The following is a 27,203-nucleotide window of genomic DNA, read 5'->3' on the forward strand; positions in this document are numbered from 1 at the left end:
GGTCTCTCCAGTCAGAGTTCAACTCAGTGCTGAGTGAGTGTGAACACCAGTGTTCTTGCAACCTCTCTGTAACCAGTTCTTCATTGTCTCACACAGTTGCACAGTTTCAACCCTGACTCAGATATTTCCAGCTATCCCGTTATTCCGGAAAATGTAATTCATGGAGTCGCATTCATATTTGACATCAACACCATGGACGTCATCAGTGATGATAAAATGACAGAGTTTCAGGAGTTACAGACGATCGTGGCACAGAAGTGTAAGTGCTTTATTTTGGTCTGAATAACCATTGTCACAATGTTGCAGCTTCATATTGATATCTGGATCATCTCTCTTTTCCAGATATTCACAGGGTTGTGATTGGGACCAAGTTTGAAAAATTAGGGATACCAGAAAAATACAATGCACGGATTTATGAATACAAGCCACTGCAGCAGAAGGTAATAATCAGTAGAATCAGGAGCAGTGATATCAGTACAATGATGTTACAGTGTACCGGTACCCCTGTGTGGGGTTGCACACACATCCACTGTCTATTGTCCATCCTTGATCAACCTCGGGCAGGTAACAGTGAACCACCATTTCCATGTCATTATAATTAATGACCTCAGGCGGTCATCAGACACTCAGTCAGTGATGTGCATTCGTGTTCAACCTTTGAAGTCAATTTATTATCAAAGAATATTTTTGTCACCACGTACAACCCCAAGATTCATTTTCTTGCAGGCATACACAATAAGTCCATAATAGAATAATAACCAAGAGAACACGGTGACCTGCCCAGTTGCACTGACACCCACAGTGATGAAGAGTTTAGAGAAACATAGAAAACCGACAGCACAATACAGGCCCTTCGGCCCACAAAGTTGTGCTGAACGTGTCCCTAGCTTAGAAATTACTAGGTTTACCTATAGCCCTCTATTTTACTAAGCTCTATGTACTTATCTAAAAGCCTCTTAAAAGACCCTAATGTATCCACCTCCACCACCATTGCCAGCAGTCCATTCCATGCACTCACCACTCTCTGAGAAAAATCTTACCCCTGACATCTCCCCTGTACCTGCTCCCCAGCACCTTAAACCTGTGTCCTCTTGTGGTAACCATTTCAACCCTGGGAAAAAGCCTCTGGCTATACACATAATCAATGCCTCTCATCATCTTATACAACTCTAACAGGTCACCTCATCTTCCTTTGCTCCAAGGAGAAAAGGCCGAGTTCAGTCAACCTATTCTCATAAGGCATGCTCCCCAATCCAGGCAACCTCCTAGTAAATCTCCTCTGCACCCTTTCTATGGCTTCCACATCCTTCCTGTAGTGAGGCGACCAGAACTGAGCACAATACTCCAAGTGGGGTCTGACCAGGGTCCTATATAGCTGCAACATTACCTCTGGGTTCCTAAATTCAATTCCACAATTGCTGAAGGACAATACTCCGTACACCTTCTTAACCACAGAGTCAACCTGCGCAGTTGCTTTGAGCGTCCTATGGACTCAGACCCCAAGATCCCTCTGATCCCTCTGATCCTCCACACTGCCAAGAGTCTTACCATTAATACTATATTCTGCAATCATATTTGACCTACCAAAATGAACCACTTCACGCTTATCTGGGTTGAACTGTCGCTTCTCAGCCCAGTTTTGTATTCTATCAATGTCCCTCTGTAACTTCTGACAGCCCTCCACACTATCCACAACACCTCCAACCTTTGTGTCATCAGCAAACCTACTAACCCATCCCTCCACTTCCTCATCCAGATCATTTATAAAAATCACGAAGAGTAAGGGTCCCAGAACAGATCCTTGAGGCACTCCACTGGTGGCCGTCCTCCATGAAGAATATGACCCCTCTACAACCACACATTGCCTTCTCTGGGCAAGCCAGTTCTGGATTCACAAAGCAATGTCCCCTTGGATCCCATGCCTCCTTACTTTCTCAGTAAGCCTTGCATGGGATATCTTGTCAAATGCCTTGCTGAAATCCATATGCACTACATCTACTGGTCTTCCTTCATCAACGTGTTTAATCATTTCCTCAAAAAATTCAATCAGGCTTGTAAGGCACAACCTGCCCTATACTTCTCCAGATGTTCATAAATCCTGCCTCTCAGGATATTCTCCATCAACTTACCAACCACTGAGGTAAGACTTACTGGTCTATAATTTCCTGGGCTATCTCTACTCCCTTTCTTGAATAAAGGAACAACATCCGCAACCCTCCAATCCTCGGGAACCTCTCCCGTCCCCATTTTGCCTGCTGGGTCCTCTGAAATGATAACACCAAGGAATTTAAAGTTGCTAACCATCTCTACGTCTGATCCTCCGATAAGGACTGGCTCATGGACCTCTGGTTTCCCTCTCCTGAGTCTACAGTCAGCTCCTTGGCCTTGCTGACATTGTGTGAGAGGTTGTTGTTATGACACCACTCAGCCAAATTTTCAATCTCCCTCCTGTATGCTAATTCATCACTATCATTGATACAGCCCACAACAGTGGTGTCAGAGTCTGGTGATAAAACATATCAGCTCCTGCCTGGGAGCTGGAGTGGATCCACTCCAATTTGCTGACTGGACCAACAGGTCTGCAGCCAATGACACCTCACTGGCTCTTCACACAACCCTGGAACATCTGGACAGGAAAGATACATACATCAGGATCCTCTTTATTGGCTGCAGCTCAGCGTTCAATACCATAATTCCCTCAAAACTAATCAATAATCTCAAAGACCTTGGCCTCTAAACTTCCTTGTGCCATTGGATTCTGGATTTCCTCACTTGTATACTTGTCATTTCAGATTGGCAACAACATCTCCATGATCTCATTAGCACTGGTACATCACAAGGCTGTATGCTTAGCCCCCTCCTTTACACCTATGACTGTGTGGCTAACACAGCTCCCACACCATATTCAAGTTTGCTGATGACACCACTGTTGTGGGCCGTATCAAATGAATGATGATGAATGGTGATGAATCAGCAGACAGGAGGGAGATTGAAAATTTGGCTGAGTGGTGTCATAACAACAACCTCTCACTCAATATCAGCAAGGCCAAGGAACTGATTGTAGACTCAGGAGAGGGAAACCAGAGGTCCATGAGCCAGTCCTTATCGGAGGATCAGACGTAGAGATGGTTAGCAACTTTAAATTCCTTGAGTTACCATTTCAGAGGACCCACCAGGTAAATACAATTGTGTAAAAAGTATGGCGGTGCCTCTTCTTCCATAGGATCTTGTGGAGATTTGTCATGATGTCAAAGACTTTCAGAAACATCTATAGATGTGCAATGGAGAGTGTATTGACTGGCTACATCACAGCCTAGTATGGAAACACAAATTCCTCTTAATGGAATATCCCACAAAAGATGGATTCAGTCGAGTACATCACAGGTAAAGCCCTCCTAACCACTGAGCACATCGACAAGAAACACTGCTGTAGGAAAGCAGTATCCTTCATCAGCGGTCCTCACCAATATACATCCTAAAGTGCTTTTTCTTCACAGCCATGCACAAAAAAGGAGTGTCCCAAAGAATGAAAGACAGGTGTTAGAACCCCAAAGTACTCTCAGCTCCCCCCTCCCACGCGTAAGCAGCAGTCGACAACAATCCCCCCTCCCCCCACCGGCAAAAAAAATCATCAGCGCCGTCACCGAGCACTCAAGCGTGAGCAAAGCAACAGTAAAGACACAGATTGCAGTTACCCCAAAGACTACATTGTTCACCCGGCATTCGACATACCACAGGCTCTCTCCCTAATAAGGGAGAAGGTGATGTCTCCGTTTCACAGCGAGCAGGGAGACATAACAAACAACTCTCTGGATTACGATGTTAAAAGTCTGCCACGCTGTTCTTTTTTGAACTCTGTGCCCAAAGATCAGGAGTCTCAGGGCACACAGCCACAGATATTCCGACTCCCTCTGATGACACCGACCCTTGATCCGCCCGTCTTCAGAGGCCCAAGATCCTAGGCTTCCAAAGCCGAGCCGAATCCTTAGGCCGAGCCCCTGGCAGCCGAACAACGGCCAACCCTGAAACCCCGCGAGCAGGTCCCGTGCTCACAAAAAACCGTAGTCATCATGTAACTCCAGGCAACAACACTCACAAAATGTCAGTGGAACACAGCAGGCCAAGCAGCATCTATAGGGAGAAGCACTGTCGACATTTCGGGCCGAGACCCTTCATCAGGACTAACCGAAAGGAAAGATAGTAAGAGATTTGAAAGTAGTGGGGGGAAGGGGAAATGTGAAATGATAGGAGAAGACCGGAGGGGGTGGAATGAAGTTAGGAGCTGGAAAGGTGATTGGCGAAAGTGATATAGAGCTGGAGAACGGAAAGGATCATGGGATGGGAGGCCTCAGGAGAAAGAAAGGGGGGGGAGCACCAGAGGGAGATGGAGAACAGGTAAACAACTAAATATGTCAGGGATGGGGTAAGAAGGGGAGGAGGGGCATTAAAGGAAGTTAGAGAAGTCAATGTTCATGCCATCAGGTTGGAGGCTACCCAGACAGTATATAAGGTGTTGTTCCTCCAACCTGAGTTTGGATTCATTTTGACAGTACAGGAGGCCATGGATAGACATATAAGAATGGGAATGGGACGTGGAATTAAAATGTGTGGCCAATGGGAGATCCTGCTTTTCTGGCGGACCGAGCGTAGGTGTTAATTAATCGGATCCATGCGTGCAATCGTCATTTCATTCTATTTAATACTGAACTCATTTCGGCATACCTTGACACAGCCTTATCCCCCCTTTTTTCATTACTTCCCACCTATGTTCATGACACTTCTTATGCTTTGAATTTTTTCAGTGATTTTAAGTTCCCTGGCTCCCACCGTCTTATTTTCATCATGGATGTCCAGTCCCTATATACCTCCATCCCCCACTGAGATGGTCTTGAATCTCTATGCTTTTTTTTAATTCCAGACCTAACCAATACTCCTCTACCACCACTCTCTTCCGTCTAGCAGAATTAGTTCTTACTCTCAATAATTTCTCCTTTGGCTCCTCCCACTTCCTCCAAACCAAGGGTGTAGTCATTGGCACCCGTATGGGTCCCAGTTATGCCTGCCTTTTTGTTGGTTTTGTGGAGCAGTCCATGTTCCAAGTCTATATATATCTGTCCCCCTCTTTTCCTTCGCTACATCGATGACTGCATTGGCACTGCCTCCTGCATGCATGCTGAGCTCGTCGACTTCATTAACTTTGCCTCCAACTTTCACCCTACCCTCAAATTTACCTGGTTCATTTCTGACATCTCCCTCCCCTTTCTTGATCTTTCTGTCTCCATCTCTGGAAATGGCCTATCTACTGATATCTATTATAAGCCTACAGAATCTCACAACTACCTGGACTATTCCTCTTCCCACCCTGTCTCTTGCAAAAATGCTATCCCCTTCTCACAATTCCTCTGTCTCCACCACATCTGCTCTCAGGATGAGGCTTTTCATTCCAGGACGAAGGAGATGTCTTCCTTTTTTAAACAAAGGGGCTTCCCTTCATCCACCATCAACTCTGCTCTCAAACGCATCTCTCCCATTTCCCACACATCTGCCCTCACCCCAACCACCCGCCACCTCACTCGGGATAGGGTTCCTCTTGTCCTTACCTACCACCTCCAGGTCCAATGTATAATTCTCCGCAACTTCCGCCACCTCCAACGGGATCCCACTACCAAACACATTTTTCCCTCCTCCCCCTTTCTGCCTTTCGCAGGGATCACTCCCTATGCGACTCCCTTGTCCACTCATCCCCTCCATCCCTTCCCACTGATCTCCCTCCTGGCACTTATCCTTGTAAACGGAACAAGTGCTACACCTGCCCTTACACTTCCTCCCTCACCACCATTCAGGGCCCCATACAGTCCTTCCAGGTGAGGCGACATTTCACCTGTGAGTCGGCTGGTGTGGTATACTGTGTCCGATGCTCCCGGTGTGGCCTTTTATATATTGGTGAGACCCGACGCAGACTGGGAGACCATTTCACTGAACACCGACGCTCGGTCCGCCAGAAAAAGCAGGATCTCCCAGTGGCCACATTCCCATTCTGATATTTATATCCATGGCCTCCTCTACTGTCAAAGTGAAGCCACACTCAGGTTGGAGGAACAATACCTTATATACCGGCTGAGTAGCCTCCAACCTGATGGCATGAACATTGACTTCTCTAACTTCCGTTAATGCCCTCCTCCCCTTCTTACCCCATCCCTGATATATTTAGTTGTTTGCCTGTCCTCCATCTCCCTCTGGTGTTCCCCTCCCCCTTTCTTTCTCCCTAGGCCAGGGGTCGGCAACGTTTACCACTAAAAGAGCCAATATGGACCCATTTCCCACAGAAAAGAAAACACTGGGAGCCACAAAATGAAATAACACTGCATACAACGGGTTTTTTTTGCCTTTATGCTATGTATAAACAAACTATAATGTGTTGCATTTTTGAAATTGATGAACTCCTGCAGAGAAAACGAAATTACATTTCTGCATGCAACAAAAACATTTTGAACTCCGAAAAAAAGACGTTGGGTTGAAGGTTACTACATAGGTAGCCTACCTTGGATCGAAGAATTAAAAGAAAGCGCGCACTGGCGGGTGTCAGGCATTGGCAGTGGTGATGTATATTAATAGCGATAAAAAACACGTTGTAGCGGTGTAGCGCTACACGCAGCGCTAAAATAAAGACTGCAGTCAAAGGTAACTTTATTCGAACTAAACAGCCTTGCTTTTAAGCCTCCCTCAACCCAGCCCCCATGGACGCAGATGCTGCAAAAGACGCGTACTCACAAACCCGCGTAGGCTATCTCCCTTAGCCGGAATGCTGGCTAATTGTGAGGAAATGTGTCGCCACACTTAGATCGTACAAGATCACCATAATCTTCAAATTTAGAATTACATTTCAAAAGCTAACAAACTAACATAAAATACATTTTAATTAAATACTGACCAATTATTTCCCAAAGCCACAGGGAGCCGCAGCACAGAGGTGAAAGAGCCACAAATGGCTCGGGAGCCGCAGGTTGCCGACCCCTGCCCTAGGCCTCCCGTCCCATGATCCTTTCCCTTCTCCAGCTCTGTATCACTTTCACCAACCACCTTTCCAGCTCTTAGCTTCATCCCACCCCCTCCGGTCTTCTCCTATCATTTTGCATTTCCCCCTCCCCCCCACTACTTTCAAATCTCTTACTATCTTTCCTTTCGGTTAGTCCTGACGAAGGGTCTCGGCCCGAAATGTCGACAGTGCTTCTCCCTATAGATGCTGCCTGGCCTGCTGTGTTCCACCAGCATTTTGTGTGTGTTGTTTGAATTTCCAGCATCTGCAGATTTCCTCGTGTTACTCCAGGTCAGGGTCTTCAAAAGAACCCTGAAAGGGAAACTAAAGATATTAAAAATGGAAGTAATGCTGTTTCTGAAGAAGCAAGCAAAGGAGTCGTCGTTTAGCACCATCAGCACTCCGCTCTGCCTTCTATAAGCCTTTCATACCAGGCTGTGAGACAGACAGTCAATATACTCTCCACTACACATCCAGAGAAGTTTGTCAGAGTTTTAGATGTCATCCCAAATCTTTGTAACCTTCTAAGGAAGTGGAGGTGCTTCTGCTTTGTTCATAATTGCACTTATTTTTTAGGCCCAGAACGGGTCCTCTGAAATAGTAACACCAAGGAATTTAAAACTGCTGACTTCCTCCACCTCTGAATCCCCACTGAGGACTGGCTCATGGACCTCTGGGTTCCTCCTCCTGAAGTTACTGATCAGTTCCTTGTTATTGCTGATATTGGGGTGGGAAACACAGCATCCAATCCATGCATAGCATGATCCCACTGACAGAGAGGTAGGAGGATGTCACTCAGCTCCTCTATCATGCTGCCCCTATCATTACAATTCAGTTGATCTGCCCTGGACCTCATCTACTTCTGTCCCAGTTCCCGGCACCATTGATCCCCAACCTTTTGGACACTTATTCAGTAGGCCGGTGACCAAAACTGCAAACAATACTCCAAATTAGGTTCCACCAACATCTTATATAACTTTAACACAGCATCCCAAATCTAGTATTCAGTACATTGATTTATGAAGGACAATGGGACAATGTGCCTAAAGCTGTCTTTTACAACTCCATCTATGTTTGATGCCACTTTCAAGGAACAATGTGTTTTTATTCTTAGATCCCTCTGCTCTACAGCTCAATGCCTTACCATGCACCATGTAAATCTTATCCTGGTTTGTCTTCCCAAAGTGCAAGACCTCACACTTGTCAGCATTAAATTCCATCTGCTAATCTTTTGCCCATTTTCCTGCTGATCCAGATCCTGCTGCAAGCTTTGATAGTCGTCTTCACTCTCCATTACACCACAATCCTGTTGTCACCTGAAAATTTGCTGATCCAGTTAACCACATTATTATCCAGCTCATTGATATAAATGGCAAGCAACAACAGACCAAGCCCTGATTCCTGTCGTTCACCGCTAGTCATGGGCCTCCAGTCAGAGGCAAACATCTACTACCACTCTCTAGCTTTTGTTACCTTATCTTGAATACCAAGCTCACACATGGGACCTTGTCAAATGCCTCGCTAAAGACCATGAGACAACATCCACTGCCAAGCCTTCATCCTCTTTCCTGTTAATTACCTTGTAAAATTGGTTAGATATGACATATCATGTACAAAGTCATGTTGACTATCACTAACCAGTCACTGTCTATCCAAATATTTACTATATATCTGGCCCCTTAGAATACCTCCCAATAACTTACCGACTACTGACATCAGGCTCACCTGACTGTAATTTCCCAGCTCATTTTCAGAGGCTTTCTTAAACAACCGAACAGCGTTACCAATCCTCCAATACTCCAGCACTTCACCCTTGAAGGATATTTTAAATATCTTGGCTAGGGTATCTGCAATTTCTGCACAGGCGTCCCACAAGGTCACAGTGAACACCTGTCAGGCCCCTGGGATTTATCCACTATAATTTGTCACAAGGCAGCAAACACCTCGCCCTGTGTAATCTGTATTGGGCCCATGATCTCACTGCTGTTTTGCCTCTCTTCATAGACCCTGTGTCCGTCTCCCAAGTGTCAATGACTTGGATGTCAGAATTAATGGCTATGTTGCAAAGTTTGCTGATGATACAAAGATAAGTGGAGGGATCGCTAGTTTTAGGAAGTAGAGAGGCTACAGAAGAACTCATGAGGAGAATGGGCAAAGAATACGGTGTTGGGAAGTGTATGGTTTTGCACTTTGGTAGAAGAAATAAAAGGGTAGGCTATTTTCTAAATGGAGAGGAAAATTCAAAAAAGAGACTTGGGAGTCCTTATGCAGTATTCCCTAAAGGATCATTTGGGGAAAATTTAGGGATGTATTAGCACAGACAGAGGATTGGTTAACTAATACAAAGCAGAGAGCTGGAATACATGGGTGTTACTCTGGTTGGCAACCAGCAGTGAGCGGTGTTGTGCAGGGGTCAGTGCTGGGCCCACTACTGTTCACGGTATACATTAACAATCTAGAAGAGGGGACCGAGTGTAGTGTATCTAAGTTTGCTGATGATACTAAATTGAGTGGAAAAGTAAATTGTGCAAAAGATACGGAGAGTCTGCAGAGAGATACAGATAGGTTAAGTGAGTGGGTAAAGGTCTGGCAGATTGAGTACAATGTTGGTAAATGCGAGGTCATCCACTGGAAGGAAAATTTAAAGAGCAGATTATTATTTAAATAGTAAAAATATTGCAGTATGCTGCCAAACAGAGGGACTTGGGAGTGCTGGTGCATGAATCACAAAAGGTTGGTTTGCAGGAGCAGCAGGCTACGAAGAAGGCAAACGGAATATTGGTCTTCATTGCTAGAGGGATTGAATTTAAGAACAGAGAGGTTATGCTGCAACTGTACATGGTACTGCTGTGGCTGCACCTGGAGTACTGCGTGTTGTTCTGGGTTTTGGAGTTGGTGCTGAGGAAGTTCACCAGGTTGATTCCAGAGATGAGGGGATTCAACATGAGGAGAGACTGAGTCCCCTGGGACTGTACCCTTTGGAATTCAGAAGAATGAAAGGAGATCTCATGAAAAACATATAACATTATAAAAGGGATGGATAAGATAGAGGCAGGAAAGTTGTTTCCACTGGTAGGTGTGACTAGAACTAGGGGACATAGCTGTAAAATTCGGGGTGTAGATTTTGAACGGAGATGAGGAGTTACTGCTTTTCCCAAAGAGTGGTGAATCTGTGCAATTTTCTGCACAATGAAAAAGTGGATGATACCTCTGTAAATATATTTAAGGCAAGTTTGGATAGATCTTGTGCATAGTAGAGGAATTAAGGGTTATGGGGAAAAGGCAGGTAGGTGGAGATGAGTCCATGGTCAGATCAGCCATGATCTTATTGAATGGCGGAGCAGGCTCAACGGGCCAGATGACCAACTCCGGCTCCTATTTCTTATGTTCTTATCATTTGCAGGTTGAGTTTGTGGTCAGGAAGACAACTACGATGCCAGTGTTCATTTCAAGGAGATGAGAACATAAAAGAAAAGGTGTAATGTTGAGGCTTTATAAACCACTGGTGAGGCCTCACTTGGAGCACTGTGAGCAGTTGTGGGTCATTTAGAAAGGATGTCCTGATACTGGAGGATTCAAAGCACGTTCACAAAAGTGATTCCAGGATTGAATGGCGTGTCATATGAAGTGTGTTTGATGGCTCTGGGCCTGTATTCACCAGAATTCAGAACAATGAGGGGTGACCTCATTGACACCTATCGAATGGTGACAGGATGTGGATGTGGAGGGTATGTTTGCTATGGTGAGTCCAGGACCAGAGGACACGGCCTCAGAATAGAGGGGCGACCCTTTTAGAATGGAGATCAGGAGGAATCCCTTTACCAGAGAGCGCTGAATCTGTGGAATTTGGTGCCACAGGTGGCTGTGGAGGCCATGTCTTTATGTATATTTAAGGCACAGTTGATAGATTTTTGGTTGCTCTAGACATGAAAGGACATGGGGAGAAGGCAGGAGTTTGGGGCTGAGGTGAAAAATGGGTAAGCCGTGATGAAATGCTGGATGGGCCAAGTGGCCTATTTCTGCTCCGATATCTTATGGTCTAGGTAAATACAGATGCAAAAAATCCATTAAGATCTGCTCCATCTCTTTCAGCTCTGATCTTCAAAGGAGCAATTTTGTTCCTTGCTGTCTTTGTGTTTGTAAAATATCTTCAAAAGCCCTAATGCCTTCTTTTAGCCCTGTTTTCTTTCTTAATTGTTCTCTTGAATTTCTGATACTCCTCAAATACCTAATTTGTTTAGTTAGGTGCTCCCGGTGTGGCCTCCTCTACATCGGTGAGACCTGACACAGATTGGGGGGCCACTTCATTGAGCTTCTCCGCTCCATCCGCCACAACAGACAGGATCTCCCAGTTGCCATCCACTTCAACTCTGCTTTACATTCCCATTCGGATATGTCCATACATGGCCTCCTCTACTGCCATGATGAGGCCAAACTCAGGTTGGAGGAGCAACACCTCATATACTGTCTGGGTAGTCTCCAACCCCTTGGTAAGAAAATTGAATTCTCCAACTTCCGGTAATTCCCTCCCTTCTCCCATCCCAGTTTCCTTCTGCCTCTCCTCCAGCTGCCTATCACCTATCCTCATGGTTCAACCTTCTACTACTCATAGTGCTTTTCCCTTACATTCCTTCTTCACCTTTCCTGCCTATCCCCTCCCTGCTTCCCCTCTCCCCTCCCTTGATCTTTCCCCTTACTGGTCTTTCACCTGGCACCTACCAGCCTTCTCCTTGTGCGTGTTAATTTGTTTTTACCTGCCTATACCTGCTATGCACCCCCTCCTTCTTAACCAGTGCCTCAATAGCTCTAAAAAATACAAGGAACTGTGCCAATCTCCACTTGCCAGGTTCTTCCAAAATTGGCCTTTCACCTATTTCGAATCTCAACCCAAGGAACAGACCTACCCTTCACCGTAATTAACTTGAAACAAATGGCATTATAATCACTAAATAGTTTTCACCTACACATACTTCTGTCACTTCCCTGTCTCATTCCCTGATAGGAGATCTAGTATCGCACACTCTCTACCTGGGATCTCTATGCACTGATTCAGGAAACTTTCCTGAACACACTCGAGGTATTCTATCCCATCCAGCCCATTAACAGCATGGGAATCCCAGTCAATATGTGGAAAGTTAACAGCACCTCATGTTCAGGGGTGCAGGTCTAGCCGGAGTGCACCCAGCACATCTTTAAGAAAAAAAGCTGAACTAAACAAGTTAATTAATTAGGGGCCACCCAGGGTGGTTTCAGTATCTCAGGAACTGCTGATCCCCTGGGATTTTTACACACAACCAACTCTGGAGTTCACAAAGAATGGTGCCAAAAACAAAAAGACATCCAGCAAGTGGCTGTTCTGTGAGTGAAAACATCTCGTTAAACCCACTCGCTGGATGTTTTCTTTGTTTTTGGCACCATTCTTTGTAAACTCCAGAGTCTGTTGTGTGCAAAAATCCCGGGGATCAGCAGTTCCTGAAATACTCAAACCACCCTGGGCAGCACCTAATTAATTAGCTTGTTTAGTTCAGCTTCTTTCTTAAAGATGTGCCGGGTGCCTTCGGCTAGACCTGCATCCCTGCTCATAACACAACCTTATGTTTCTTATAACAGTCTGTGATCTCTCTAATTTGATCGTCTAAATCCTGCTGTCTATTATGTGATCTATGATGTAATCCCATTAACATGGTTATACATACCTGTCTTATTCCTCAGTTCCATCTATAAAGCCTCAGGAGACAAACTGTTCACTCTATCCTGTATAAGCCCTGCTGTGATATTTTCCCTGACTAGAATTGCCACACCATCCCTTTTACTCCCTCCCACTCTATCACATCTGAAGCAACAGAATTCCAGAACAGTGGGCTACCAGTCCTGCTGCTCCTGCAGCCAAGTCTCACTAATGTCTACAATGTCATAATTCCATGTCTTAAGCTCATCTGCCTTTCCTACAACACTCCCTACATTGAAATATACAAACTCAGAACATTAGTCCCACCATGGTCAAACTTTTGATTCCTGACCTTGTGTGTAGGCTCAGCAACGTCTTCCCCCACAACCACTCCACTATCTGTTCAGGCGCTCTGGTTCCCATCCTGTGTAGTTCTAGTTTAAGCACCACCCCACCCCCCTTTCCACATTAGCAAACCTTCCTGCTAGGATATTCATTCCCCTAGTTCAGTGGCAAACCATCCCGTCTGTACAGGTCCCACCTTCCCTGGAAGAGAGCACAATGATCCAATAATCTGAAACCCTCCTCCTCCTGCACCATCTCCTTAGCCACGTGTTAAACTCTATTACTCGGGCTTTACTTTGTGCTGCCTCGTTTTACTGATATTTTCTGCCCCCTCCTGCCACACTTTGTCAAATCCCCCCTCACTCCTCTGTGCCACCACTCTCTCACTTCCTCTCAGTTATTTATCATTCTGCCCTTGGAACCCTCCCCTTTCTGTCTGGTCTGAAGCCTGGTCTCCACAGAATTCACGTGATTCCCCAGGACACTGGCCACAACACAGTTCAGCTGAAGCCCATCCCAATGGAACAGCTCTGTCCGTCCCTGTTACTGCTACCATTGCCCATGAATCTGAAGCCTGTGGAGTTTATAATTCCATTAATACCCTCTCTCCCCTTCCTTTTCCTCAGTTTGAGTGGTTGGCAGAACATACTGGGATGGAAAGGCGTTTCATGTTTGTGGTTTCGAATCAATGGAGAGGTGGACAGATCGAGATGATAAGATGTATCTTGGCCCTGTATCTTCTGGATAATATGGTCAGAAACATTGACCGATTTCTCAAAACAGTGTAATGATCACAGCTGACCTTGTCCAGTGTTGTGAATCTGATCCGGTTTCAGGAGCACAGACACTGCTGTGGGATTGATGTTTTTATTGTTTTCCCTGTAGTTTTAGCATTCTTTATCCTTGTTTATATATTTGTACAATCACCTGTTTATCTGCAAACTTTTAGTAACCTGTTGTATTAGTAGTTCCATTCTTCTGTCGTTTCTTTTCCTGCAAAACTGAAGGGGGAATCAGTTAGTCTCTGCTGAAAGTGTTTCTCAAATAAACTGGCCCAGAGCACTTGGCAGAATAAAAGCAAACCATGTGTTCATGGTCCTTTGTTGCGGATGTCCACTGTTGGTCCACTGTTACAGATGGTCAGATTTATGGCCAGTCACTGTTACAACCAGACACTCATACAGATGGTCACAGTTACAGTGGTCAGAGCTACAGTCATTGTTACAGCAGGTCACTGGCACAGTTGGTCACTACTAAAGTAGGTCACAGTTAGAGCCAGTCACAGCCATTCCCTGTTACAACAGATCAAATTTACTGCTGGTCACAGTTACAGTCAATCACAGTTACAGCTGGTCACGGTTACAGATTATCACTATTACATCTGGTCATAGATAGAGCCAATCTCAGTTACGGATGGTCACTTTCAGAGCCAGTGACAGTAACAACTAGTCACAGCTACAGCCATTCATTGTTACAGCTGGTCAGTGTTACAGATTGTCACTATTACAGTCGGTCACAGTTACAGATGGCCACAGAGACAACTGGTCACAGTTACAGCTGATCACAATTACAATTGGTTGCTATTACAACCAGTCAGTCACAGCCAGTCACTGTTACAACCACTAATAGGTACAGATCATCACAGTTATAACCAGTCACAGGTACACACATTTATTGATAAAACAGGTGACAGTTACAGCTGGTAACAGTTGCAGCCAGTGACAATTACAAATAGTAACAGATAAACATGATCACAGTTTACAGTCACTGTTACAGCTGGACAGAGTTACAGATGGTCACAGTTACACATGGTCACAGCTATAGATGATCACTTTTACAGCCAGTCATACTTACAGACATTTATTCAAATAGCCTGTCACAGTTATAGCTGGTCACTATGACAGCCAGTCACAGTTACAGCTGGTCACTATGACAGCCAGTCACAGTTACAGCTGGTCACTATGACAGCCTGTCACAGTTATAGCTGGTCACTATGACAGCCAGTCACAGTCAATGTTCCCTCTAATTAGTAATGTCCGGTGTGCACAAAAATCTTGTGCTGTGCAGTTTTTTGCCCAGTGAGAACAACATTTGCTCACCAAATTTTTAATTTTGTGTACTCACACTAAACATACGTAGCAGGACTACATCATTGCAAACTCCACATTGTCAATACTGTCCGCATCAGAAATCTGAAAAGAAAATGTGATTGTGCACAATTGTGAAAAATGCTTAACATGCGAACAAGGTAGAGGGTGACAACCATTTGTGCACAGTTCAAATTCATTACACACTAGTAGCAAAAGATGTGTGTGTGCTTGCACATGCACACATCTTACAGGGCACATTGGTCACAGTTACAGCCAGTGACCGTTACAGATATTCACAGTTACAACCAGTCACAGGTTGTTAAAGTTATTGATCCTCTGTTCCTTCTTCGCCTTACCCGCTGATGTAGACTGACTCTGACCTGCACCATGATGAACATCTAATGAAACTGTGGTAAACATAAGATTTGTGCCTCATTCTTGATTTCTGAAGAAGCGGCTGGACATCACCCCCAGATCTAACAGAATGGGAAGGAGCACAGTAAGGGAGCGAGTGGCCACAGCTTTAAGATCATAAGACAAGACAAAGGAGCAGAAGTTGGCCATTCAGCCCATCGAGTCTGCTCCGCCATTTCATCATGAGCTGATCCAGTCTCCCCCTTAGTCCCATTCCCCCACCTTCTCACCATAACCTTTGATGCCCTGACTACTCAGATACCCATCAATCTCTGCCTTAAATACACCCAATAACTTGGCCTCCACTGCCGCCCGTGGCAACAAATTCCACAGATTCACCACCCTCTGGTTAAAATTTTTTTTTCACATCTCCATTCTGAATGGGCGCCCTGCAATCCTCAAGTCATGTCCTCTCGTACTAGACTCCCCCACCATGGGAAACAACTTTGCCACATCCACTCTGTTCATGCCTTTCAACATTCAAAATGTTTCTATGAGGTCCCCCCTCATTCTTCTAAACTCCAAGGAGTACAGTCCAAGAGCAGTCAAACGTTCCTCATATGTTAACCCTCTCATTCCCGGAATCATTCTACTGAATCTTTTCTGAACCCTCTCCAACGTCAGCACATCCTTTCTTAAATAAGGAGCCCAAAACTGCACACAGTACTTCAAGTGAGGTCTTACCAGTGCCTCATAGAGCCTCAACATCACATCCCTGCTCCTATACTCTATTCCTCTAGAAATGAATGCCAACATTGCATTCGCCTTCTTCACCACCGACTCAACCTGGAGGTTAACCTTAAGGGTATCCTGCACGAGAACTCCCAAGTCACATTGCATCTCAGAACTTTGAATTCTCTCTCCATTTAAATAATAGCCTGCCCATTTATTTCTTCTACCAAAGTGCATGATTGTACACTTTCCGACATTGTAATTCATTTGCCACTTCTTTGCCCATTCCCCCAATCTATCCAAGTCTCTCTGCAGACTCTCTGTTTCCTCAGCACTACTGGCCCCTCCACCTGTCTTTGTATCATCAGCAAACTTGGCCACAAAGCCATCTATTCCATAATCCAAATCATTGATATACAACATAAAAAGAAGCAGCCCCAACACGGACCCTTGTGGAACACCACTGGTAACTGGCAGTCAACCAGAATGGGATCCCTTTATTCCCACTCTCTGTTTCCTGCCAATCAACCAATGCTCTATCCACGTATGTAACTTTCCTGTAATTCCATGGGCTCTTATCTTGTTTAACAGCCTCATGTGCGGCACCTTGTCAAAGGCCTTCTGAAAATCCAAATACACAACATCCACTGCATCTCCCTTGTCTAGCCTACATGTAATTTCCTCAAAAAATTGCACTAGGTTTGTCAGGCAGGACTTTCCTTTAAAGAAACCATGCTGAGTTCTGCCTATCTTGTCATATGCTTCGAGGTACTCCGTAACCTCATCCTTGACAATCGACTCCAACAACTTCCCAACCACCAATGTCAAGCTAACAGGTCTATAATTTCCCTTTTGCTTCCTTGCCCCCTTCTTAAATAGCGGAGTGACATTTGCAATCTTCCAGTCCCCTCCGGAACCAGGCCACAATCTATTGACTTTTGAAAGATCATTGCTAATGCCTTCACAAACTCCACAGCTACTTCCTTCAGAACACGAGGGTGCATTCCATCTGGTCCAGGAGATTTATCTACCCTTAGACTATTCAGCTTCCTGAGTACTTTCTCTGTCGTAATTGTGACTGCGCATATTTCTCTTCCCTGACACCCTTGAATATCTGGTATAGTGTTATTATCATAACACTGCCATTCTGGCAAGCCTTTTCTATTTCCTGTTGTAATTTGTAGTCCACATCACTGCAGTTATTTGGAGGCCTGTAGATAATTGCCATCAGGGTCCTTTTACCCCTGTGATTTCTTAGCTCAACCCATAAAGATTCCGTACCTTCCAATCCTATGTCAACTCTTTCTAATGATTTAATATCACTTCTTACCATTAAAGCCACGCCACCCCCTCTACCTAACTGACTATCCTTCCGATACACCGTGTATCCTTGGACGTTCAGCTCCCAGAGACATGCATCCCTTAGCCACGTCTCAGTGATGGTCACAATATCATACCTGCCAATCTGTAACTGTACAACAAGATCATCCACCTTATTCCTTATGCTGCGTGCATTTAAGTGTAAAACCTTAAGTCCAGTATTTGGTACTTTTTACACTGATTGCACTGCAACTCATCCCAATGGCTACAAATTTGCTCCATCACCTGCCTGTCCTTCCTGACATCCTTACTGCTCATTACCTTAGATCTATTTCTGTGTTCCCTCTCCTCTGCTCCATCAGTGCAGTTCCCATCCCCCTGCCAAATTAGTTTAAACCTTCCCTTACAGATCTATTAAACCTACCCACCAGGATATAGGATTCAAGTGTAATCCATCCTATTTGTACAGGTCACACCTGCCCTAAAAGAGGTCCCAATGATTCAGAAACTTGAATCCCTGCCCCCTGCTCCAATCCCTCAGCCACACATTTATCCTCCACCTGATTCCATTCCTACTGTCACTGTCGCGTGGCACAGGCAGTAATCCCGAGATTACTACTTTTGCAGTCCTTCTTCTTAACTCCCTTCCTAACTCTCTATATTCTCCTTTCAGGACCTCTTCCCTTTTCCAACCTATGTCATTGGTACCTACATGTACCACGACCCTCCCACTTCAGGATATCTTGGACGTGATCAGAAACATCCAGGAATTTGGCACCAGGGAGGCAAACCACCATCCGGGTCTTCTGACTGCATCCACAGAAATGCCTATCTGACCCCCTAATTATCGAGTCCCCTATTACAACTGCCTTCCTCTTCCTTTCCCTACCCTTCTGAGCTACAGGGCCGGACTCTGTGCTGGAGGCACGGCCACTGTCGCTTCCCCCAGGTAGGCTGTTCTTCCAACAGTACTCAAACAGGTGTACTTATTGTCAAGGGGTACAGCCACTGGGGTACTCTCTAGTAACTGACTCTTCCCGTTACCCCTCCTAACCGTGACCCACTTATCTGCCTTCCATGGCCCCGGAATGACTACCTGCCTATAGCTCCTCTCTATCAACTCCTCACTCTCCCTGACCAGACAAAGGTCATCGAGCTGCATCTCCATTTCCCTAACTCGGTCCCTTAGTAGCTGCAGCTCGGCGCACCTGACACAGATGTGGACGTTCGGGAGGCTAGGAGACTCCAGGACCTCCCACATCCGACACCAAGAACAACAAGCTGCTCTCACACTCATACTTCCCCTTTCCTCAAAGAACAGGAAAAAACTGAAACCTAAACCTACCTTGCCTCACCCGCTTTCGCCTAAGCCTGTTCAGCCCAAGCCCTCAAGCCTTCACTCTGTTCCCGGCTCACTCCGCCACCCACAAACAACGCTGCCCACTGTTTAAGGCTGTGTCCTTTTTAAATATTCCCCGCTTCACTGCCCGATGTCACACGCCTGTGCAGTCCCGCCTCTTTTAACTCTGACGAGAAGAAGAAAAAATCAAAATGGCTCCCGCAGCACTCCCATTCTGCTCCTCTGACTTTCTTCTCCAAAAAAAACCTGCGGTTATTTCAGAGCAATCAGATGACTCAGGATATGGACTGGCACTAGGAACTGGCATATATCAACAAACAACAGAAAAATGGCTGAGGGAAGGGTAGGGTGGACAGCTCAATGCTCAGGATACAGATGCTACAGGTGTGACTGAGGTACAGGTAAGAGAGGAGGCGGGGAAGTTGACATTTGGGGAAAGAGGACATAGCTCTTTGCTTGGGAGATCATCCAGTGAGACTGTTGGAAACAGAACAGGATGGATTATAGGCCACCATCAATAGTCAGTGGGAATTGGATGAGCAGATACGTCAACATAGATGTAAACATAAAAGGGGTGTGCTAATGGGAGATTTTAACTTTCCAAATATCAGCTGGGCAACCAGAGTGTAAAAGGCCTGAGCCGAGTGGAATTTGTGAATTATGTCCAATAAATCTTCCATTATTATATACTGGAGCTACCAGAGAGAGTGCAGCACTGGATCTCCTCCTGGTGAATGAGAGAGGGCAAGTGCCAGAAGTGGGTGAACACTTTGGGCCCAGCAACCATAATTGTGTCAGTTTTAAAATAATTATGGAGAAGGAATCGATCGGTACACAGGTTCAACGGTGGAACTGATCCATCTTCAGACCACACTCTATATCTTAGCCTGGTTCAGTAGCCCCAGCCTGTAAACCAACTTCCTTCTGAGCTGCAATGTGTAGGGGAGTGGAAGCTGAGGATTTATCAGTTATATAGAAATATTCAACAAATCTCATCAAGCTGATTTAGACAAAAAGAGGACAATTCAGAAAGCTGGCAATCTTGGGAAATTACTTCAGCATGTAAACTTCACAATGTTGACTCAAGGGAAGAAATGAAAGTGGAGGGATTAAGATGTTGAAATGTGGAACTATTCCTGACTCAGGGTCTCAACCTTAAATGTTCAAAAGACCATAAAATACAGGATCAGAATTAGGCCATTTGGCCAATTAAGTCTGTTTCACCATTTTATCATGACTGATCCATTTTGCCCTCAGCCCCAATCTCCTGCCTTCTCCCTGTATCCCTTCATGACTGACTAATCAGGGATCTATCAACCTCTGCCTTAAATATACCCGATGCTTTGGTCTCCACAGCTGTCTGTGGCAGAATTCCACAAACTCACAACTTTATGGCTAAAAAATTTCCTCCTCATTTTTGTTCAAAATGGACATCCCTCTATTCTGAGGAGCAGCCCTTTGGTTTAGACTCCCCCACCACAGGAAATATCCTCTCCACAGCCATACGATTGAGGCCTTTCAGCATTTGATAAGAATCAATGAGGTCACTCCTGCTTCTTGTGAATTCCAGTAAGGATAGGCCCAAAGACATCAAAGGCTTCCTCGTATAATAATCCTATCAAACTTTGAATTGTTTTTGTGAACATCATTTGAACCATCTCTATCCCTCCTTAGACAAGGTGCAAAGACTATACTCCAAGTGAGGCCTCACCAGTGCTTTATGAAGTGTCAACATCCCATGCTTGCTTTTATATTCCACTCCTCTTTAAATGAATGCAAACCTCGCATTTACCTTCCTCAACACCAACACCAACAGAAACTTGCATGATGACTCCTGTGTACCTTTGCACCAGATTTTCAAATGTTCTCTCCATTTAGAAAATGGTCGATGTTTTTATTTCATCTAGCGAAGTGCATGTTCATACAATTCCCAACACTGTATTCCAACTGCTTCTTCTCTGACCATCGTCATCATCTGCCTATGACCTTCTGTAGCCACTCCGCTTCCTCAAGCACGATGAAATCTGCAGATGCTGGAAATTCAAGCCACACACACAAAATGCTGGTGGAACACAGCAGGACAGGCAGTATCTATAGGGAGAAGCACTGTCGACGTTTCGGGCCGAGACCCTTTGTCAGGACTAACTGAAAGAAGAGATAGTAAGAGATTCGAAAGTAGGAGGGGGAAATCCAAAATGAAAGGAGAAGACCGGAGTGGGTGGGGTGAAGCTGAGAGCCAGAAAGGAGATTGGCAAAAGGAATACACAGCCGGAGAAGGGAAAGGATTATGGGATGGGAGGCCTAGGGAGAAAGAAAAGGGGAGGGGAGCACCAGAGGGAGATGGAGAACAGGCAAGGAGTGATTGTGAGAGGAGCAGAGAGAGAAAAAGACAGAGAAAAAAGTGGTGGGGGAATAAATAGATAGATAGATAAATAAGGAATGGGGTAAGAAGGAGAGGAGAGGCATTAACGGAAGTGTTATGATAATTGTAGGGGATTTTAACATGTGGATTGGGAAAATCAGGTCAGCACTGGATCTCAAGAGAGAGAATTTGTAGAATGTCTACAAGGTGGCTTTTTTAGAACAGCTTGTTGTTGAACCCACTAGGGGATCGTCTGAACTGGATTGGGTATTGTGTAATGAACCAGAGGTGATTAGAGAGATGGAAGTGAAGGAACGCTTAGGAGGCAGTGCTCACAACATGATTAAGTTCACTGTGAAATTTGAGAAAGAGAAGCTGAAATCTGATGTGTTGGTATTTCAGTGGAGTAAAGGAAATTACAGTGGCATGAGAGAGGAACTGGCCAAGGTTGACTGCAAAGGGACAGTAGCTGGAAGGACGGCAGAGCAGCTGTGGCTGGAGTTTATGCGAGAAGTGAGGAAGGTGCAAGACAGACATCAGATTCAGATTCAGTTTATTGTCATTTAGAAACCACAAATGCAATGCAGTTAAAAAATGAGACAACGTTCCCCCGGAATGATATCACAAAAGCATATGACAAAACAGACTATACCAGAAAATCCACGTACATTTGGCAATCCCCAATCCAGAGTCCAGAGAGGCTGCTGCGTATTAATATCGTGAATTAATATTGTGTATTAATTCCAAAGAATAAGAAATTTTCAAATGGAAAAAGGATTCAACCGTGGCTGACAAGAGAAGTCAAAGCCAAAGTAAAAGCAAAGCAGAGGGAACACAAGGAAGCAAAACTTAGTGGGAAGACAGATGATTCAGAAGTTTTTAAAAGCTTACCAAAGGAAACTAAAAAGTCGTTAAGAGGGAAAAGATGAACTATGAAAGGAAGCTAGCAAATAATATCAAAGAGGATACTAAAAGCTTTTTCAATATATAAAGAGTAAAAGACAGGTGAGAGTAGATATAGGAACGATAGAAAATGATGCTGGAGAACTTGTAATGGGAGATAAGGAGATGGCAGAGGAACTGAACGAGTATTTTGCATCAGTCTTCACTGAGGAAGACTTCAGCAATATACAGGATTTTAAGTTCCCTGGCCCCCACCACCTTATTTTCACCATGGACATCCAGTCCCTATATACGTCCATCCCTCACCAGGAAGCTCTCAAAGCTCTCCGCTTCTTTTTGGTTTCCAGACCTGACCAGTTCCCCTCTAACACCACTCTCCTTCATCTAGCAGAATTAGTTTTACTCTCAATAATTTCTTCTTTGGTTCCTCCCACTTACATCAAACCAAAGATGTAACCATGGGCACCCGCATGGGTCCCAGTTACGCCTGCCATTTTGTTGGCTTTGTGGAACAGTCCATGTTCCAAGTCTATATAGGTATCCATCCCCCACTTTTCCTTTGCTACATCGACGACCGCATTGGCACTGCCTCCTGCACGCATGCTGAGCTCGTCGACTTCATTAACTTTGCCTCCAACTTTCACCCTGCCCTCAAATTTACCTGGTCCATTTCCGACACCTCCCTCCCCTTTCTTGATCTTTCTGTCTCCATCTCTGGCAATGGATTATCTACTGATATCTACTATAAGCCTACAGACTCTCACAGCTACCTGGAATATTCCTCTTCCCACCCTGTCTCTTGCAAAAATGCCATCCTGTTCTCACAATTCCTCCGACTCCACCACATCTGCCCTCAGGATGAGGCTTTTCATTCCAGGACAAAGGAGATGTCTTCCTTTTTTAAACAAAGGGGCTTCCCTTCCTCCACCATCAACTCTGCTCTCAAACACATCTCTTCCATTTCACGCACATCTGTTCTCACCCCATCCTCCTGCCACCCCACTTGGGATAGGGTTCCCCTTGTCCTCACCTACCACTCACCAGCCTCCGGGCCCAACGTATAATTTTCCGTATCTTCCACCACCTCCAACAGGATCCCACTACCAAGCACCCCTCCTCTTTCACCTTTCTGCAGGGATCACTCCCTATGTGACTCCCTTGTCCATTCATCCCCCCCTCCCCCATCCCTTTCCACCGATCTCCCTCCCAGCATTTATCCTTGTACGCAGAACAAGTGCTACACCTGCCCTTACACTTCCTCCCTCACCACCATTCAGGGCCCCAGACAGTCCTTCCAGGTGAGGAAACACTTCACCTGCGAGACAGCTGGTGTGGTGTACAGCGTCCAGTGCTCCTAGTGTGGCCTTTTATATATTGGTGAGACCCAACACAGACTGGGATCTCCCAATGGCCACACATTTTCATTCTACGCCCCATTCCCATTCTGATATGTCTATCCATGGCCTCCTCTACCGTCAAGATGAAGCCACACTCAGGTTGGAGGAACAACATTTTATATTCTGTCTATGTAGCCTCCAACGTGATGGCATGAACGTTGATTCAAATCCCCTCCTTCTTTCAAATCTCTTACTATCTTTCCATTCAGTTAGTCCTGATGAAGGGTTTCGGCCCGAAATGTTGACTGTACTTCTTCCTATAGATGCTGCCTGGCCTGCTGCGTTCCAATATTTTGTGTGTGTTGTTGCTCTCACAAGACTACTTGACCCTCCACCTACCTTTGTATCATAAACAAACCTGGCCACAAACCCATCAATTCTGTCATTTCAAGCATTGAAACCAGAAAAGAGGTGGTCCCAACTTTGACCACTGTGGAACACACTAGTCACCAGCAGCCAACCAGAAATGGTTCCCTTTATTCCCACTCGTTGCCTCCTACCAATCAAGCCAATGCTCTACCCATGCTAGTACCTTTACTGTAATACCATAGGTTCTTAACTTGTGTGGCAACTTGACAAAGACTTTCTGAAAATCCAAGTACACAACATCCATTAATTCTTCTTTGTGTAACCTGCTTGATATTTCAAATAATTCCAACAGACTTGCCAGGAGAGATTTTCCCTTGAGGAAACCATGCTGACTATAGATAATTTTTATTATGTGCCTCCCTGTATCTGGAAACTACATCCATAACAATCAAATCCAATATCTTTCCAACCATTAAGTTCAGACGAACTGGCCTATAATATCCTTTCTTCTGTCTCTCTCCCTTCTTGAAGTGTGGAATGACATTTGTAATTTTCCAATATTCTGCTACCATGCCAGAATCCACTGATTCTTCAAAAGATCATTACGAATGTCTCCACCATCTTTCAGATCCCTGGGATGTGGACCATCTGGTCTATGCGACATCTACCTTCAGACCTATCAGTTTCCCAAGCACATCTCCCAAGTAATGACAACTTCACACACTTCTGCCCCCTGACCTCTTAAACTTCTGGGATGCTGCTAGTCTATTCCATTGTGAAGATTGATGCAAAATAGTTGTTCAATTTGTGCTCCATTCCCTTGTCTCCTATTACTACCACTTCAGCATCATCTTTCAGCAACCCAAATTCTGCACTTGCCTCTCTTTTCACTTTATATATATCTGAAGAAAGTTTTGCTATCTTCTTTTATATTATAGGTTTGCTTACCTTATTCTATCCTTTCCTTCTTTCTGGCTCTTCTAGTTTCCTTCTATTCATTTTTAAAAACACTCTAATCATCTAACTTTCCACTAATTTTTGATCTTTTCTGTGCTCTCTCTTTGGCTTTTATGTTCGCTTTGTCTTCCCTCGACAGCCATGGTTGTGTTGTCCTGCCGTTAGAATACTTCTTCTTTGGGACGTATCATTCCTGCGCCTTCCAAATTGCTCTCAGAATTTCCAGCCATTGCTGTTTTGCAATCATCCATGCCAGTGTTTCCTTCCGGTCAATTTTGGCCAGCTCCTCACTCGTACCTCTGTAATTCAGTTTACTCACCGTAACACTGATACATCTGGCCTTAGCTTCCCGTTTTCAGATTGCAGAGTGAATTCTATAATATTATGATCACTGTTTCCAAACGGTTCCTTTACCTTAAGCTCTCTAATCAATTCTGTTTCATTGTACACTGCATAATCCAGAATAGCAGATGCACTAGAGGGCCCAATCATGAGCTGCTCTACAGAGCCATCTTGTAGGCATTCTACAAACACCCCCTCCTGGCAACCAGCACCAACCTGATTTTCCTAATTCGCCTACAAATTGAAATCTTCCTTTTCACATGCATTTTCTATCTTTGTTGTGACTTGTAGAGCACATATTTACCACTGATTTGGGGTCTGTATACTACTCTCACCAGGGCTTTTCACCCTTGCAGTTTCTTAGCTTTACCCCCACTGGTGCTGCTCCTTCAGATCCTCGTTCCCCTTATTCTAATGTTTGATTTCACTTTGTGCCAACAGAGCCACCCCACTCCCGAGGCCTACCTGCCTGTTATTTTGATACACTGTGTATCCTCGGACATTAAGCTCCCCGCTAGAATCTTCTTTCAGCCATGGATCATTGATGCCCACAATGTTATACAAGCCAATCTGTAACCGTGTTACAAGTTCATCGACCTTATTCCATCCAGTGCATGCATTCAAATATAACACCTTCAGTCTGTATTCATCACTCTTTTCAATGTTGTCTCCCTTTCACATTGCAACTCATCCCATTGACTGAAAATTTTCCCATCTCCTGTCTCTCCTTGGTAACAGTCTCACTACTCACCACTTCTGTTTGTGAACAATCCTCAGCCCTATCACACTGATTCCCATTCCCATGCCAAATTAGTTTAAATCCTCCCAAACACTTCTATCAGTCCTCCCACAATGATATTGGTCCTCCTCCAGTTCAGTTGTCACCCATTCCTTTTGTACAGGTCGTACCTTCCCCAGAAAAGATCCCAATGATACAGATATCTGAAGTACTTCCCATGCATTCAACGGCCAAATCATCCTATTCTCATCCCCACAGGTGCATGGCACCAACAATAATCCAAAGAGGGATCCTGCTTTTCAGCTTTATACCTAGCTCACTAAAATCCCCTCAGGACCTCCTCATCTTGTCTACCTATGTCATTGGTGTCAGTATGTACTCCTAGCTGCTTACCCTCCCTGTTTGGAATGCTGTGTACCTCATCCAAGACATCCCTGATCCTGACCCAAGCACCTTTGACACAATATACCATCTGTGTGTCTATATCATGTCCAGAGAATATCCCCCTAACCCTCTGATGATGGAATCTCCCATCACCACTGCAGTCCTCCTCCCTCGGTTCTCTTCTGAGCCACAGTGTCAATTCCTTTCTGTCCAAACGCTGCCTGAGCCAGATCTACCAGCACGAATCAAATCATTGAATGTGTTCAGCTGACTGACGCTCCATGAGCCAGTGGACATCACTCAAATGTCACAAGAACATCACTAACCAGTGGAGATGCATTTGGTCAGGGGTTACTGATTTGAACCCCAGTGTTGTTCCACTGTTGTTTAACAAGATATGTGACCACTCTCAGGGTGGAGGAGCAACCCCTCATATTCCATCTAAGTTGCCACCAACCTGACAGCATGAACATTGATTTCTTCTTCCAGTTCTTTTCTTTCCCCCATCTTCTATTCACCACTCTGGCCTCTTATCTCTTCTCTTTACCTGCTCTGACCTCCCACTGGTACCTTTCATCTTTCCCTTTCTCTCATGGCCTACTCCCATCTCCTATCAGATTCTTTCTTATAGACAATAGACAATAGGTGCCGAAGTAGACCATTCGGCCCTTTGAGCCTGCACCGCCATTTTGAGATCATGGCTGATCATCTACTATCAATACTCGGTTCCTGCCTTGACCCCATATCCCTTGATTCCCATATCTATAAGATACCTATCTAGCTCCTTCCTGAAAGCATCCAGAGAATTGGCCTCCACTGCCTTCCGAGACAGTGCATTCCAGACCCCCACAACTCTCTGGGAGAAGAAGTTTTCCTTAACTTTGTCCTAAATTACCTACCCCTTA

Source organism: Hypanus sabinus, chromosome 1 (genome assembly GCF_030144855.1).
Source record: "Hypanus sabinus isolate sHypSab1 chromosome 1, sHypSab1.hap1, whole genome shotgun sequence".
NCBI classification, from domain to species: Eukaryota; Metazoa; Chordata; class Chondrichthyes; order Myliobatiformes; family Dasyatidae; genus Hypanus; species Hypanus sabinus.